General features: G+C 42.7%; 1 protein-coding gene and 1 non-coding gene across 3 annotated transcripts in view; one reads left to right on the top strand and one right to left on the bottom strand.

The window, feature by feature from the left end:
• Nucleotides 1–17,804, top strand: part of GALNT14 (polypeptide N-acetylgalactosaminyltransferase 14) — a 221,953-nt gene that overhangs the window by 16,659 nt on the left and 187,490 nt on the right. The gene's annotated exons all lie outside the window — the stretch shown is intronic.
• On the bottom strand, nucleotides 6,045–6,151 carry LOC138438378 (U6 spliceosomal RNA). The gene has a single exon (XR_011256317.1). It is a non-coding gene; the product is annotated as a U6 spliceosomal RNA (small nuclear RNA).

Below are 17,804 nucleotides of genomic sequence, written 5' to 3'. Positions count from 1 at the left end.
CAGTGAGGACGGATGCAAATGAGGATCCTGGTACATTACTCCACTACCGTAGTGTATTAGGATGCAGGTGGGGGACATGGCCAGCACAACGCAGAGGCAAACCTAGGATATCTTCCTGCGGAACAAGAAGAAATTCTGAAGGAATTTAGAGAAAGGGCGATTGTGTGGGTGGCAGGAGTGGAGAAGTTCTTCCTAAGTTAGTGGGACTCAGCAAGAGTGGCCAGAGGTCCACGCAAACCAGGAGCAGCCCAGATGGTGGAGGAGTCTGAAAATAAAGCCATTTGCTTATTTTTGTTCTCAGATGTGAATGTGTATGAAAGGAAATGGATCTCTTCAGTTGGGAATGTTATAGTCTACTCACTGGGGACTTTGTTCAAGAAATGTTTTTAATTTAAGAATTTTTAACTGCTTGGAGTACATCAATTGATCTTAAAGGGGCAATTCCGTGAAACTTGAACATGGCATTCCCTTTCTCTTACTCCCTGGCCTAAATGAGAGCTGCTGTGTTCTGTATTTCTCGTCAAGGCTGATTCTGGTTTTTCTTGACCACCTATTTTCATCTTTAGTTCATGTAGCTGCTCTTAAAGTAACGCCTCATGGAACTGTCATCTTTTCCATCTTGAATGAGGTCTTGGCAGGGCCATGGCCAAAAGTTGCCTAGAATAGTGACGTCTTCTGAGTTCAGAAGACCTGAGTCTATATGTATTCATTGATGGATCAAGGAGTGAAGACGTCCTAGCTGGTGTTACCAGGAGGATGGATTGAGATCAAGGCCAGGGAGATTTCATTCTTCTTATATATACCAGATAACCCAAAGGCTGATGCCTTCCCTGCTGGCATTTGATGAAATGTATGGCTAGTCCACTGTATCTCTCTCCAGATTATCTTCTTGGGAAACTAGACTAGGGGAGGACCTACCCAATGGACATGTGACGTGCCAAATTTAAAAAAAAGGATTCAAACTTTTCTCCATAGTAGCATCCTATTTTGTTAAAAGCAAGGTCAGTTCAGTCCGGCAACTCAGTCGTGTCCAACTCTTTGTGACCCCATGGACTGCAGCATGCCAGGCTTCCCTGACCATCACCAACCCCCAGAGCTTGCTCAAACTCATGTCCATGGAGTCGGTGATGCCATCCAACCATCTCACCCTTTGTTGTCCCCTTCTCCTCTTGCCCTCAATCTTTCCCAGCATCAGGGTCTTTTCCAGTGAGTCAGTTCTCATCAGGTGGCCAAACAATTGGAGTTTCAGCTTCAGCATCAGTCCTTCCAATGAATATTCAGGACTGATTTCCTTTGTATAGACTGGTTTGATCTCCTTGCAGTCCAAGGCGCTCTCAAGAGTCTTCTCCAACAGCACAGTTCAAAAGCAAGAAATCTATTTAAAAAATTTTAAAACATCAAAGTGGGTGATTTACGTAAGTGGGTATTGTCTATGTTGTATTTCTCATTGTGAAAGTGTTAGTTACTCAGTCATGTCCAACTCTTTGTGACCCCATGGACTGTAGCCTGCCAGGCTCCTCTGTCCTTGGTTCTCCAGGCAAGAATGCTGGAGTGGGTTGCTGTTTCCTTCCCCAGGGGACCTTCCCACCCAGGGACTGAACCCGGGTCTCCTGTGTTGCAGGTGAATTCTTTACCATCTGAGCCACCAGGGGGGCCCACGTATTTCTCATTGCTGTCTATTAATTGATTGATTAATTTAGGTTTATCTTCTCCCTAATGCCCTCCACTCATCTCCCGTCCACTTTAAAATAAGCAAACGAACAACTTGGATACAAGAGAGTTCCAGAAAAACATCTATTTCTGCTTTATTGACATGCCAAAGCCTTTGACTGTGTGGATCACAATAAACTGTGGAAAATTCTGAGAGATGGGAATATCAATCAGATCACCTGACCTGCCTCTTAGAGAGAGAAACCTGTATGCAGTTCAGGAAGCAACAGTTAGAACTGGACACACTGGTTCCAAATAGGAAAAGGAGTACATCAAGGTTGTATATTCTCACCCTGTTTATTTAACTTATATGCAGAGTATATCATGAGAAATGCTGGGCTGGAGGAAGCACAAGCTGGAATCAAGATTGCCGGGAGAAATATCAATAACCTCAGATATGCAGATGACACCACCCTTATGGCAGAAAGTGAAGAAGAACTAAAGAGCCTCTTGATGAAAGTGAAAGAGGAGAGTGAAAAGGTTGGCTTAAGGTTCAACCTTCAGAAAACTAAGATCATGGCATCTGGTCCTATCACTTCCTGACAGATAGATGGGGAAACAGTGGAAACAGTGGCTGACTTTGTTTTTCTGGGCTCCAAAATCACTGCAGATGGTGATTGCAGCCATGAAATTAAAAGATGGTGACCAACCTAGACAGCATATTAAGAAGCAGAGACATTACTTTGCCAACAAAGGTCCATCTAGTCAAGGCTATGGTTTTCCAGTAGTCGTGTATGGATGTGAGGGTTGGACGATAAAGAAAGCTGAGTGCCAAAGAACTGATGCTTTTGAACTGTGGTGTTGGAGAAGACTCTTGAGAGTCCCTTGGACTGCAAGGAGATCAGTCCTGGGTGTTCATTGGAAGGACTGATGTTGAAGCTGAAGCTCCAATACTTTGGCCACCTGATGTGAAGAGCTGACTCATTTGAAAAGACCCTGATGCTGGGAAAGATTGAGGGCAGGAGAAGAAGGGGATGACAGAGGATAAGATAGTTGGATGGCATCACCGACTCAATGGACATGGGTTTGGGTGAATTCTGGGAGTTGGTGATGGACAGGGAGGCCTAGTGTGCTGTGGTTCATGGGGTCGCAAAGAGTCAGAAATGACTGAGCAACTGAACTGAACTGAACAACCTGGATGTGTAAACTTCCATATCTTTCTCTGTGCACCTTCTAGTCAGTATGTAAACATATATAAACATTTATTGATCTATTTTGATCATTATTAAGGAGAGAAAGAGAGTGATCATATTATACATACTTCTTAGTATCTTATCCTTCATTGACCATGTATCTTAGAAATCCTCAGGTCATTATTTTTAATAACTGAATAGTCTTCTGTGGTATGGTAGTGGCTTATTCCAGTCAACCCTTCCATGTAATGGCTATCTGTCTTGTCTGTTATCTCTTGTCACGACACACAGTGCTGCAGTAAATATCTATGCGTACTTATTCTTACATACTGGTGCTTTTACTTCTATGGGATAGCTTTGGAAGAGTGGGAATTCTGAGTCAAAGGGAATCTAATTTTTATATTAATAGATATATTAAGATTGCTTTTAAAAACAGTGTAATAATTCACTTTTCCACTAGCAAAGTGAGTATTCTTTCCCCAGTAGCCCCTTTAGCATGAATGTTGTCATTTTCCTTTTGCCCATTTTGGGTGTAAGATTGAATCCTATTGTAATTTTATATTCCTCTGACTACTAGAGAGGTTGAGTACATTCTCACATGTTTATTGCTCTTAAGGATATGTTATTCTGTGAAGTGTTTTTTCATATCCTCTGCCCATTTTCCACTGAGCTGTTTATCTTTTGTTGTCAGTAATGAGTTCTTTGTAAGTTACTGCTGCTGCTGCTAAGTTGCTTCAGTTATGTCCGACTCTGTGCGACCCCATAGACGGCAGCTCACCAGGCTCCCCTGTCCCTGAGATTCTCCAGGCAATATAATAATTTTTCTGTTTTATTGATGCAGTGAATTGTTTTGACTTCTTTATTTTTGAACCATCCTTGCTTTCCTGGAATAAACCCTTCATAGTTATAGTTTATTTTTATTTATGCTCCTGGATTTTATTTGTTGGCATTTATTTGGAAGTTTAACAGCTATGTTCATGAATTCGATTGATTTATAGTTTTTTTGGTACTCTATCAGGTTTCAAATTTAAGAGAATACTGTTTCCATAAAGTTGATTAGAGAGATTTGTGTCTTTTAAAATGTTAAATAGTTAACATAATAGTTTAAATAACTTTGACATATCTGTACTTTAATGGATACATAAAAACTCAGCTCTGAAGCTGTTAACTTCTTAAGTGGTAGCCCTTGATTCCCTTGAATACCTATTTTCATTTTTCAATCCAATCTGAAAATGTTAGTATCTTAATAGGAATATTCAACATATCATAATCAGTGAAATAATTGATATATTGAATATTTACTTCTTATTTTTCTTTCTCCTTTTTATTATTGTCACTATTCTAGCCAGTTGTTATTTCAATTTCTGTTTCCTTTTTGTTTTTTTTTTTTAAGATAAAATATTTTAGTTTTTTATTTTTTAAAATTTTAAAATCTTTAATTCTTACATGCATTCCCAAACATGAACCCCCCTCCCACCTCCCTCCCCATAACATCTTCCTGGGTCATCCCCATGCACCAGCCCCAAGCATGCTGCATCCTGCGTCAGACATAGACTGGCGATTCAATTCACATGATAGTATACATGTTAGAATGTCATTCTCCCAAATCATCCCACCCTCTCCCTCTCCCTCTGAGTCCAAAAGTCCGTTATACACATCTGTGTCTCTTTCGCTGTCTTGCATACAGGGTCGTCATTGCCATCTTCCTAAATTCCATATATATGTGTTAGTATACTGTATTGGTGTTTTTCTTTCTGGCTTACTTCACTCTGTATAATCGGCTCCAGTTTCATCCATCTCATCAGAACTGATTCAAATGAATTCTTTTTAACGGCTGAGTAATACTCCATTGTGTATATGTACCACAGCTTTCTTATCCATTCATCTGCTGATGGACATCTAGGTTGTTTCCATGTCCTGGCTATTATAAACAGTGCTGCGATGAACATTGGGGTACATGTGTCTCTTTCAATTCTGGTTTCCTCGGTGTGTATGCCCAGAAGTGGGATTGCTGGGTCATAAGGTAGTTCTATTTGCAATTTTTTAAGGAATCTCCACACTGTTCTCCATAGTGGCTGTACTAGTTTGCATTCCCACCAACAGTGTAGGAGGGTTCCCTTTTCTCCACACCCTCTCCAGCATTTATTGCTTGCAGATTTTTGGATCGCAGCCATTCTGACTGGTGTGAAGTGGTACCTCATTGTGGTTTTGATTTGCATTTCTCTAATAATGAGTGATGTTGAGCATCTTTTCATGTGTTTGTTAGCCATCCGTATGTCTTCTTTGGAGAAATGTCTATTTAGTTCTTTGGCCCATTTTTTGATTGGGTCGTTTATTTTTCTGGAGTTGAGCTGCATAAGTTGCTTGTATATTTTTGAGATTAGTTGTTTGTCAGTTGCTTCATTTGCTATTATTTTCTCCCATTCCGAAGGCTGTCTTTTCACCTTGCTTATATTTTCCTTTGTTGTGCAAAAGCTTTTAATTTTAATTAGATCCCATTTGTTTATTTTTGCTTTTATTTCCAGCATTCTGGGAGGTGGATCATAGAGGATCCTGCTGTGATTTATGTCTGAGAGTGTTTTGCCTATGTTCTCCTCTAGGAGTTTTATAGTTTCTGATCTTACATTTAGATCTTTAATCCATTTTGAGTTTATTTTTGTGTGCGGTGTTAGAAAGTGATCTAGTTTCATTCTTTTACAAGTGGTTGACCAGTTTTCCCAGCACCACTTGTTAAAGAGATTGTCTTTACTCCATTGTATATTCTTGCCTCCTTTGTCAAAGATAAGGTGTCCATATGTGTGTGGATTTATCTCTGGGCTTTCTATTTTGTTCCATTGATCTATATGTCTGTCTTTGTGCCAGTACCATACTGTCTTGATGACTGTGGCTTTGTAGTAGAGCCTGAAGTCAGGCAAGTTGATTCCTCCAGTTCCATTCTTCTTTCTCAAGATTGCTTTGGCTATTCGAGGTTTTTTGTATTTCCATACAAATCTTGAAATTATTTGTTCTAGTTCTGTGAAAAATGTGCCTGGTAGCTTGATAGGGATTGCATTGAATTTGTAAATTGCTTTGGGTAGTATACTCATTTTCACTATATTGATTCTTCCAATCCATGAACATGGTATATTTCTCCATCTATTAGTGTCCTCTTTGATTTCTTTCATCAGTGTTTTATAGTTTTCTATATATAGGTCTTTAGTTAAAAATATGGAACGCTTCACGAATTTGCGTGTCATCCTTGCTCAGGGGCCATGCTAATCTTCTCTGTATCGTTCCAATTTTAGTATATGTGCTGCCGAAGCGAGCACCTGTTTCCTTTTTGAATCTAGACATCTTACTTTACCATCGACACTGACTGTTACCTTCTTTTTCAGGACATTCAAATAAGTACTTCTATAAAAACAAGATACAGACAAGTTTTCCCCACAAAAAATGTTTCACTCATTTATTATCAATTGAATACATCAGGCCTTGTAAGAGTACTTGTACTGCTTTACTCTGTCTTACACTTAAATAGGGGGGACCTTTACAAGGCTTTTACTCACCCCTTCCCCACCGCCACTAATTTCTAGGTTTTGCTAAGATAATTTAACATTTCTAGAACTAAATGCCAATTTTCTCTTTGCAGAATGTCTCTTTTTCAAGTATTCTGTCAGTTTTGTTACTTTATATTATCTGTTTAGAGTCAACTGTGCAAATTACACAGTTCATCATTCACCACTGTTTTCTCTTCATCTCATTCATCTTGAGATTTCTGTTTGAACTCATTCATTTTCTGATCTGAGTATCGTCCTGAGATGGGGTATGTCAGTTATATTTTCTACGAGTGCTTGCATATCCACAAACATCCTCCCAGTCAGACAGGCGGGATAACCTCTGGCTTAGCTGTCTGGCCGTCTGTGGATGGTTTCCCACTGTCTTCTAGGTTCCCATTTGCAGATGGCAGGTAATTAATAGCTAATTTCATTTCCTTTGTAAGTTACTTATTCCTTCTGTCTGGCAGCCTGTAAGATTTCCTTCTTACCTTCAGAACTTAACATACTTTGGGTTAAGTCTTTTCCCAAGACTCCTGCAAGAAGCTCAGTTCCATTTGCAGACATCAAGGGAAACCCTGTTCTTTCATTTGTTTAATTCTTGTCTGTTCTTTTATTTGTTCCTTTTTCTCCTTCTGGGATTACTCTTATTCACAAATTAGGTCTTCAGAGTAGATCTGCTATCCAAATTTTTCTTTTCCCTAATTATTATTTCTTTGTATGTTTCTCTTATTTATTTTTTAATTTTTTCTATTTGATCTTCTGAGCCCCCAATTCTGGTCAGTACTGTAACCATTCCCTTACACATTCATCTGATGAGATTTTTACTTTGAAAATCATGATTTTTTGTTCTAAAAAGTCTTCTCTTTTTGGTGCCGTTGGAACATCAGTAAGTGCTGTTATTTTTGTTTGTGTTGTTCTTGGCTTTGGTGGCTCAGTTGGTAAAGAATCTGCCTGTGATGCGGGAGGCCTGAGTTTGATCCCTGGGTTGGGAAGATCCCCTGGAGAAGGGAACGGCTACCAACTCTAGTATTCTTGCCTGGAGAACTCCATGGACAGAAGAGTCTGGCAGGCTACAGTCCATGGGGTTGCAAAGAGTCAGACACAACGGAGCAACTTTCACTTGCCTTCTCCAGCATCTCTGTTTCATCAGCAGACTTCCCCTTCTGTGTTCTGCTCATTTATCTCTCTGGCTTCAGGTCCCCTCTGTGGGCAACTTTTTGCCTTTGTCTGTTGGATGAGACGCTGCCTTCAGGTGAGAGCAGCAGACAGCGGTGATGGGATTACAGTCTTGGCTCCTGTACTTTGGAGCGGTTCCACCTGACAGATAGCCAGTTCCCCGAGACACCAGAAGGAACTCCTGAGCTGCTCTGGCTCCAGGCTAGAGGGGACTTAGCAGGACTGTTCAGCTTAGAGCCCTTCCTCTGGGCCACAGAGCAGGAGGTCCTCTCTGAACACTCACACCAACTGAGCTGCCTTGCTCCTGGGGTCCATCCTGCTCTGGGCTAGGCTGCCCACAGGATCTTGGGAGCTCTGAGCTCACTCTGGCCTCTCTTCTGCTGCTCTCCAGGCTCTCTTTCAACCCTGCATCACTTTTTCCATCCAGCTCTGCAGGACCTGAGGTCTCTCTCGTCATAGACTCCAGACCACACCTGTGTGCTGGCCTCAGCGACTGGCAGGCTCACGACGGCAGCCTGCAGTTATTCGGATTGGCATTGAGAGAGACAACTCCAGCTGTCAGCGGGGGCAGGTTCAAGACCATCATCTAAAATTGCTTCATCAACTCCTGAATTTTCAGCAGTGAGTTTTCAGAAACTTTCCAGCACATTGTTTTGAAATTTAGGTCTTTTTGTGAAGCAGTTGAGTTCTAGGAGGAAGATGAGAAGACAGAGTCTTTGTCTCGACTTTTGTATCTTGCTATCTTCAAGGAGGGGCTTCCCTGGTGGCTCAGGGGTAAAGAATTTGCTTGCCAATGCAAAAGACTCAGGTTCGATCTCTGGGTTGGAAAGATCCCCTCAAGAAGGAAATGGCAACCCTGCTCCCGTATTCTTGCCTGGAAAATTCCATGGACAGAGGTGCCTACAGTCCATAGGGTCACAGAGAGTTGGACATGACTGAACACTGCCCCTGCCCCACACCCACACCTTCAAGGAGACGGGGTTTTACTTTAGTTTTGAAAGAATTTCTATGCATTGGAAAATGTTACTGTGTTTTACAGTAGCTGCATATAATACCACTGGATTGGCTGAATTTATCTAGACCAAAATTGCTTCCTTATGGGGTCGTTTAGTCTACCGCAAAGTAAGAGTTCCAGAAGCATGTGGAGTTGGGATTCTCAGAGGAAGGAGGACTTGGTGTAACCTGAGGATCAAAGAGGAGTAATTGGGGCTCGCAGGAAGTAGGAGGTTTGAAGTAGAATCAGGGCCAGACTCAATGGTGTTGTAGATAATGAAAATGACATGGGATCTTGCTCCATAGAGTGGACAGGATGCCAAGTGGACCCTGGATCACTGGAAAATTCTTTGGTCAAGATGTTATCAGATGTCCTTTTAGGTTTGGAGAACTGGAATATGACCTAGGTCATGAATGTTGGCCATTTTCCCTTGAAGACCATGACCTGTCACAAAGCCTACCTTACGAAGAATTCAAGAGATCCTCGTGTTTTTCAGAATTTATTAAACGTTGGTTCCATACAAAAAAGTGTGCCTAGTGCCCTCCCACTCATCTGGTTTACTCTTCACCCAATGATCTATGTTAAGCAGTGTTTCCCCAGTTTACCTAAAGAGCAAGAATGAAAAGTGAAGTGACTAGTTCAAGGTCACAGGTCAATAATGCCCAGCAGGATTTATTTGCTGGGCAGGAGGCCCAACTCCCATGTGATAGTGTGGTTGAAAAGCATAGGTTTTGCCCAGAATTTACTCAAATGGTGGTCGGAATAAGAAAGCAACTGGGTACATTGGTACCCTGTGCCCTGTGCTGGCCCTCTGTGAGGAATGTTTCAAGGACCTTCTGCTGAATGGGCAGGAGTGTGACCACTGGTGGTCTCCCCAAGGACAGCCTTTTACAGAATTGGCTCGAAATAGTAGCTCAGGTCCCCAGTGGAACAAGGAGGCATACAAAGAAGAAAAGATGAAGAAAACACACAGAGCTGTAAAGAGAGAAGGTGCCCAGCTTCATTGGTAGAGGCAACAGCTGTGTGGGGGACTGTCCTGTTGCTAATGGTGCTTCTGGTGGCCTAATTTAAAAATAAAAAGCAAATAAGATAGAAGAAAGAAGCAGAACAGATGTAGTCAAAGGAAGAGAAAATCAAATTGAAACTCCCTCTTAAAGCAAATATCAACTTATCTGCCTCAACTCACCTCATTTTAAAAAGAAACAGAAGCTCTCAAGGTACACTTCAGGAGTCTCCAGAGGGCTAGGTTTAAGGGTGAGCTTTGGGTAGTCTATGATAGTTTATATTCAATGTGATGGGCTGTGATTTGAAGTCCTGGATGAAAACCACACAGGGGGTGGACAGGAAAGCTGTCCCAGTCAAACTAGCCTGGAAGCCAGCAGAGAGGGACTTTCTTGCCATTGATTTAGTGAACAGATTAAATTCTACAAATGTTTAGATGAACATCTGCTGTGTGTCCAGGGAGGAACTCAGCCTTGTGGGAATAAAAATTTAGCCCTGGTCCTTATCCCTGGAGATTTGTGAAGTCTTGCAGGGTAGCCACCCTGGGAGGACCGCATGTCCTTAGGGGTCGCTTCTGCAGAGTCCTGGGGTCTGCCTTCTGGGCAGCTCAGTGATAGCATTTCCACATCTGCAGCCTAGATGGTTCCCTGGGGCTTCAGAAAGGAAGCAGGGGGCCTGCTTGTGTTTTCTGCCTCACCCCAGCTTGTTCCTTTGAGACTTTGGAGCACCCACGGGTTTCAGTTCTCTTGCTTTACTGGGAGAGGGGATGGTTTGCCTAGCTGTGTCTTACAAATGGCCTGCATACACCAGGGAGGACTAAAGTCCTTGACTCCAAGCTATTCAGGGGTTTGGAGTTACAGTCCAAGTTCCCTTAACCCACATGAGTCGGGTTGAGTCACATCTTTGAAAATCTGACTTGGAGATTTTTTTTCCCCTTATGAATCGAGTGCCTACGGGAGAGTTGATGTGAGTCAGTTTTCTCATTCAGAGAAAAAGACCAATCAGCTTGACATTAATCCCCCCAGATTTTCAAGCAGATGGTTTTCTGAACACTTAAGAAAAAAAATGTGATGGTTGCCAGGGCTAACATGGCTCTTCTCAGGACAGAGCATGTCTTCCTTCCATGGCTGTTCTGCAGGGGGTCGAGGCAAAGACACAGCGAGGGAGGGCCAGCATCTAGCCCCTGTGCAGTCACTCCTTCCCAGCACTCAGCCCAGGGGAGACAGTGCTAACGGTCCCCTCTGCCAGCACACAGCCACAGTATTCATGGAAGCCAGCACGAGGCTTGGTATCTCCCGTTCTGCTTTTGTTTTGCTCATTAAAGACTACCTTCTGGGTAAGAAGCAGGGTTCTTTCTTTCTTTGCGTGACTTTTTAAATCCTTGGCCTGTTTAGGAAGGCGTGTTCTTTGGGGTCAGTGCAGGTAGACAGCCTTTGACCTGATGAATGGAGTATCTGAAAATGGGGGCCAGGAGGAGATATTTGTGTGCTTCTTTGTATCTATAGTGAATAAAGAGATTGAGGAAGTAAGAAGGGGAGAAAGAAAGATTGAGTCTGGCAATTCAGACACCTGGATTATTGTTTCAAAGACAGGCAGTGCAGAAATTAAACCTTTTTTTTTTTTTTTTTTAAAGAGATGGGGCTCAAAGACAAGGAAAGAATGGATTTGTTTTTAACGATTTCAAGTAGAATTGAGGCTGTTCCTGCAATTGTTGGAAATAAAATTGGTTAGAAAATGATGTCAGCAAAGAGTGGGGACTGTGAACCAGGAAAATAAATGAGCTCTGAAATCACCTTCTATTTTATAAATATTGTTTCTGGAGCTGAGAAAATTGAGACAGATTATTCCTTCTTCTCTCTCCCCAGCTATGGGTGGAAGAAACCCTGAGTATCCCATTTGGACCTTGTGAGGAGCGTCCCATCTTGTCCTGGTGTGCTAAGTAGCTTTGTCTGCATTTAGACACACTCCATTTCCCTCTCAAGGACCGCTATCAGCAGTAGCCAATTACAAACACACCTCATAACACATTATTGAGACACACTGCACACAAATAAGCTGGAGAGATGTTTAATGGTTGTACCGCATCATGTCCATTCCAATCTGTCCTCACTGCCAGAGGACGGAGGGGCCAGGCCAGGGCGCAAGCATCTCTGTGTACGTGTACTTATGTGTTTTTCATTTTCACTGTGCCCTAATTGGACATAATTCGGGCCAAACCAGTTTACACTTTCAAGGAGGGAGAAAGGGCATCATTTCACATTCTGACAGGCTCCTTTTAAGCCTGAGATTCCTTGTCTTCGGTTTTCTAAAAGTATGGCGCTATTAGCTGCCTGAATTCATCTGAGAACAAGGGGTGATGTGTTTTCTGACTCCATGGGTGGTTTTCTTCTGTTGTCTGTTTCTCGTGGTGAAGCAAAAGGTGGGCAATTTAGAGAAATGCTACTTAGGCAGTCACTTCCTCCACTCTTTCATCTGTGGGTTTGGTTTTGCAGTAAGAGTTTGCTGAATTTTATTTTCTCTGCCATTTGCCATCTCTGTCGGTTTTGAAGTAATGACTGCATATTGCCACGGCGACAGCTGCATTCCAGGCCTGGGAGAAGTCGTGGCTGGTTCAGAAAGCATAAGGCCTTCCCTTGCAGTGTGGGGTTAGGGGGATCAGAGCTGGGAATGACATAACAGACAGGCTCTGGGGAGTAAACTGGAATTCTCACATGTTGAAGCAGGGAGCCTTTGGGTTTTTCAGACCTAGTTGCTCATCTTACATCTGAACGTGTCGGGACTAGGGAAATGGTACCCTCGCAATAGTACTCGGGGCTTCCCTGGTAACTCAGTTGGTAAAGAATCCACCTGCAATGCAGGAGACCTGGATTTGATTCCTGGGTTGGGAAGATCCCCTGGAGAAGGGATTGGCTATCCACTCCAGTGTTCTTGGGCTTCCCTGGTGGCTCAGCTGGTAAAGAATCCACCTGCAATGTGGGAGACCTGGGTTCGATCCCTGGGTTGGGAAGTTCCCCTGAAGGAGGGCAGGGCAACCCACTCCAGTATTCTTGCCTGGAGAATCCCCATGGACAGAGGAGCCTGGCGGGCTACAGTCAGTGGGGTCACAAAGAGTCAGACATGACTGAGCAGCTAAGCACAGCACAAGAGTACTCACTAGTTGGTGGTGGAACTTACCTGGAACCTGGCCTCTTGGCACTGAGTCCAAGTTCTTTGCATGCTGCCTGTTTGAAGCTGGGTACATTGGCCTTCATCCAGTGTAGAGCTCAGGGGGGAGGTGGGAGCAGCTGAGGGAGATGTTGGGGGGCCCGCTGCACCCTCCAGCCATGAAAACCGTCATGGAGCATGCAGAGAGTGAACACTTGTATAGTTCTCGTTCCCCAAGGAATCTCTTCCCATTCCACAGAGCCTTCTGAATGAGGGCATATGATTTCAAAGGATTGTTTTATCAAAGGGTTGTTTTTATCCTCCTTCTTTTGGAGAAATGGTATGCCCAGTGTTCCTCCCCATGTTGCCTTGCTTTCGTTTCATGCTTGTAGTTCTGAGCCTTCCTTGAAGGGGAGCAGAAAGAAGAGAGAACAAACCTTTATATCTGCCTTGAAATCAGTGAGGAAGATTTTCAGCTGGATGGAAAACTGGGTCGGGTCTTCTAGAGCCTGTTTGTATAGCTGAGCGGGTGACGTGTCCAGCCTCCCAACTTGAAAAAATTTACTGTTCACACTTCATTCATATGTTCTCTAGTCCTTGGCAAGCAAATTGCTTTTGAAGAATTTATGTTCCCATCTGCCACTTCTATTACTAAGGGTGATGTTTGTGACTGATACGGTGACGGCAGAGTCCTGGGGCCTTGGTGATTTGACATTGCTCATCTGTAGTTGAAACTTTGGGGTTCATGTGGGGTCATAAGTTTGGTATTTCTTGAATCACACCACCTGGCTGAGGGAGCCCGTGTTTGCTCACAGCCAGGAGGATGGTGCCAAGTAGTGGCACATTCCTACTGCTCCTTTTGCAGCCAGCCAGGGAGATGAGACAGGGCAGCCAGCAAATTGGTATTTTGAAGAACCTGCTATGTCTGTGGGTGTGAGTGTGGGTGGTGTTGGGGAGGTGGTGAGAGTCTGGAGTCTAAAGAACCAGCTATTCCCTGCCTGGTCGTCTACAGAAGAGCTGGTGCTGAAAGGGAGGTAGGATGGGAGGTAAGATGATCAGCACCATGGAGAGCACCCTTCCTAACCGCAGGGAAACTTGCCTCACATTTGCAACTCCCATGCTCTGCTTTCATCATCTTCGGAAGGAGCTGGGAGGACAGCTGTTCCTTCTGCCCATTCTGCTGACGGGGACACTGAGGCTCATGGGGTGACAGGTTTGAGATGTTGTGGTGACCCAGTAGAACAGGCAAGTGGAACTTCCAGCATATGATTGTGCAAGACACCCTCTTTTGCTTTCCATTCTTGGATATTGTACAAAAGCAACATAGAGAATAACTTAAAAATGCTAAGTGTCATTTCAGGTGGAATTAGAGAATAGGGATAGTCTGAAATCTGTGAAATCTGAAATATGTGCAAGGGCTACCCAGGCAGCTGGGTTCAGGAGAGGCCACTGGCAGATCTGAAGGGGTTTAGAAGAGCAACGGGAGGGCCTCAGAGCAGCAGATGGCAGAGAGTGTCAGCAAGATATGTGTCCTGGAGGTGCAAAGGCATCCCAAAGAGCCCCAGCTGTATCCCTTATTTGCAAATATTGGGCAGGGACTGGCATGAGCCGAACTGAAGGAAGGTGACTCTTGGTCCTCTGTTTTGCTTTAGAAAAGCAGAGGAGGTGGATTGATACAAAGGATCCTCCAGAAAGACCTATTTGCAGAAAGTAATATCTGTTGCAGCAGAAAAACATCATTTTTCCCTCCCTCTCTTCCTCCCTCCCTTCCTTTTTACCTACATTTTTCTTGAGATCTAACATACATGCACTAAAGCATGGAACCATTTTTTAGCTTGATGAAATTCTATATATGTGTACACTGTGTGACCATCTCCCAGTTCACGATCTAGGCATTTTCAGCACCTGAGAAATCTCCTTGTATTTCTCCCCAGTCATCCAGTCATTATCCCTTCCCACAAAGAGCTGTTTGTTTGTTTGTTTTTTAAAAATAGTGAAGGGTTACCCTGGTTCTTCTGTCTGTCCCTCAAGAACTTCCTGCAAAAAAGCTGGTCAGAGAAAGTCCACTCATACAACAGTAAGTAGTAAAAGAGAAATAAGAAATTGAGAGTATTGGTAGAATAGAAGCAAAGATTCTACAGTGAAAAAATATCAACAGTAGCCGTAAAAAGTACCCCAAATAAGGAACATTCCCAGGTAAATGTAAGGAGGAGATGAAAATAATTGCAGTGAAGTATTTCACCATGAATTTATTTTATTTTATTTTTTTATGTTTTTTTTTAGTTTTTTATTTTTTAAATTTTAAAATCTTTAATTCTTACATGCGTTCCCAAACATGGACTCCCCTCCCACCTCCCTCCCCATAACATCTCTCTGGGTCATCCCCATGCACCATCCCCAACCATGCTGTATCCTGCGTCAGACATAGACTGGCGATTCAATTCTTACATGATAGTATACATGTTAGAATGCCATTCTCCCAAATCATCCCACCTTCTCCCTCTCCCTCTGAGTCCAAAAGTCCGTTATACACATCTGTGTCTTTTTTCCTGTCTTGCATACAGGGTCGTCATTGCCATCTTCCTAAATTCCATATATATGTGTTAGTATACTGTATTGGTGTTTTTCTTTCTGGCTTACTTCACTCTGTATAATTGGCTCCAGTTTCATCCATCTCATCAGAACTGATTCAAATGAATTCTTTTTAATGGCTGAGTAATACTCCATTGTGTATATGTACCACAGCTTTCTTATCCATTCATCTGCTGATGGACATCTAGGTTGTTTCCATGTCCTGGCTATTATAAACAGTGCTGTGATGAACATTGGGGTACATGTGTCTCTTTCCATTCTGGTTTCCTTGGTGTGTATGCCCAGCAGTGGGATTGCTGGGTCATTCTATTTGCAATTTTTTAAGGAATCTCCACACTGTTCTCCATAGTGGCTCTACTAGTTTGCATTCCCATCAACAGTGTAGGAGGGTTCCCTTTTCTCCACACCCTCTCCAGCATTTATTGCTTGCAGATTTTTGGATCGCAGACATTCTGACTGGTGTTTCACCATGAATTTAAAGAACCCAGTGAAGCAATCATTTCTATGAAAAAAAAAACAAACAAACTACAAAGCAGAAACAAGAATTCTGGAAAGGATGACAAGATGGCAAGAGGTGGTGAAACATGAGCTGTCAGAACTCAAGGAGGAAATAGGAGAAAAAAGGCAAATCTATCTCAGAAATGAAGATAAAGTGGGAAGGACCTCAAGGGAAAATAGACACTAGAAAATTCAGTGCAGAACACAGATAATAGAAATGAGGACAGTGAATAATGCAGTTGAAATAAGGGAAGTGCTCATAAAGATTCGGAAAAAAAAAAATGGTTAAAGTAGAAGACATGTAGGAAATCCAACAGAAGCATCATTTAAGTTCCTAAAGGAAAACACAAACAACTGAATAGAATACATATTTAAAATATAGATTAAGAAAGCTTTCATGATATACAAGACGATTTAATATCTAAATGTTGAAAGAACACAAATTTGGGCTTTGGGGGGAAAATTACCCAGAAAAGTTAACACCAAGATATAGCCTTTGAAAGTTATAGGCATTAAAGAAAGGAGACCAGTCCCTTCTTTCCTTCTTTCTCTCCTCCCCCTCTTCTTCCGTGTCCTCTCCTCCCCTTCACAGCAGAGTAGAGAGTAGGTGTGGAGCTGGCAGGCACAGAAGCTGGCCAGATGATTGGGAGATTAGTTACGGGGCAAGTGAATTAATTTATTGAGCAAGTGAATATATATAGAGAGGCTAATTGGACCCATGTTTTTCACTGTTTGGGAGAAGATTTATAAACAAGTAATGAGGGACAGCTAGAAAGAACCTGGGGTGCTGGGATGGAATTAGAAGTATCCATGTGTGTGCGTATACCTGTGTGTACATACATACATATATTTCCGAGCTCATTCTGCTGAGATGGTCTGGAGGCAGTAGAACTGCAGCAGCAGTGACTGCACGCTGAACACTCAGATCCTGGTCTCTAAGTACTATTTCCCACTAGGAATTACTGGAGCTCCTCAGAGAAATGGCTGATTTAAGGGATGGGGCAGAGAAAGTGTAAAATGAACCTGAAATATTGTTTTTCAGAAAGTCTGGAAAAGATTGTAACATGTCAGAAGGACACAGAAACCTGTTTGGAGTATCTACGGGCCAAATTGAGGACAGTATGAGCATCAAAGTAAATAATGAGTATCAGATTACAACCTAGTATATAAAATAGGAATCCATGTTATAAATGAATGAATAGATGGATGGATGGATGAATCAGTCAATATATAGATAAAGAGATAAGTAGGGGGGAAGGGGGAAAATTTTCCTTATAGCAGAATGCCAACTGAGAAACATAGAAGGAATGATGGAAATAGATATTCATCACTTGACAGCTATCATAATGATAGTTTAAACAGGCAGGAGTTGTCAATGGATGCTAAGTCTTGTGGATGGAGATTTCATAAGACTCAGTGTTTCTGGCAAATGGAAATAGCTTCCCCCCAAACTGTAATCAAATACAGTGGAAACATGGTAAATTGTCAGTGGCAAAACCTGGCAGACACTGCCTAGGCCAGATAATCAAAGTTAGTGTTACTAGTGGTGGAGTGGGTTGGCCTAGGGCACCCTGGATGTGATGCGCTGAGAACACGGCATCATTTCTCTTGTATTCCTGCCAAGAATGCATGGTCATGGGGAAGCACTGACTGTACCATCGCCCTTCAGAATGAAAGGCCTGAAACTGAAGCTTTGAAGGACTTGAGAAACAAAGAAAGACTGAGGGATTGTTCCAGCTTGGAGGAAACTGATAAGACTTGACAACTAAGTAGAATACATGTTGATGGATGGAATCCTAGACTGGGAAGGGAAAGGAGGCTTTGTTAGGACAGCTGGAGAAATTTGATTGGGCCTGTGGATCAGGCTGTTCCATATCAGTGTTGAATTTTTGACTGGAAGGGTTTGTATGGTGGTTATACTTAGGAGAAGGATCCTTATCTTTGGGATGCATACATGTATTTAGAGGTGATAGACACCATGTCAAAAGAAAAATATCTTTCCACAGATGGGAAAAGTAC

This window comes from Ovis canadensis, chromosome 3, assembly GCF_042477335.2.
Source record: "Ovis canadensis isolate MfBH-ARS-UI-01 breed Bighorn chromosome 3, ARS-UI_OviCan_v2, whole genome shotgun sequence".
In the NCBI taxonomy this organism is placed as follows: domain Eukaryota; kingdom Metazoa; phylum Chordata; class Mammalia; order Artiodactyla; family Bovidae; genus Ovis; species Ovis canadensis.
The sequence above is the reverse complement of the archived record's forward strand: the minus strand, read 5'-3'. Positions and strand labels throughout refer to the sequence as shown.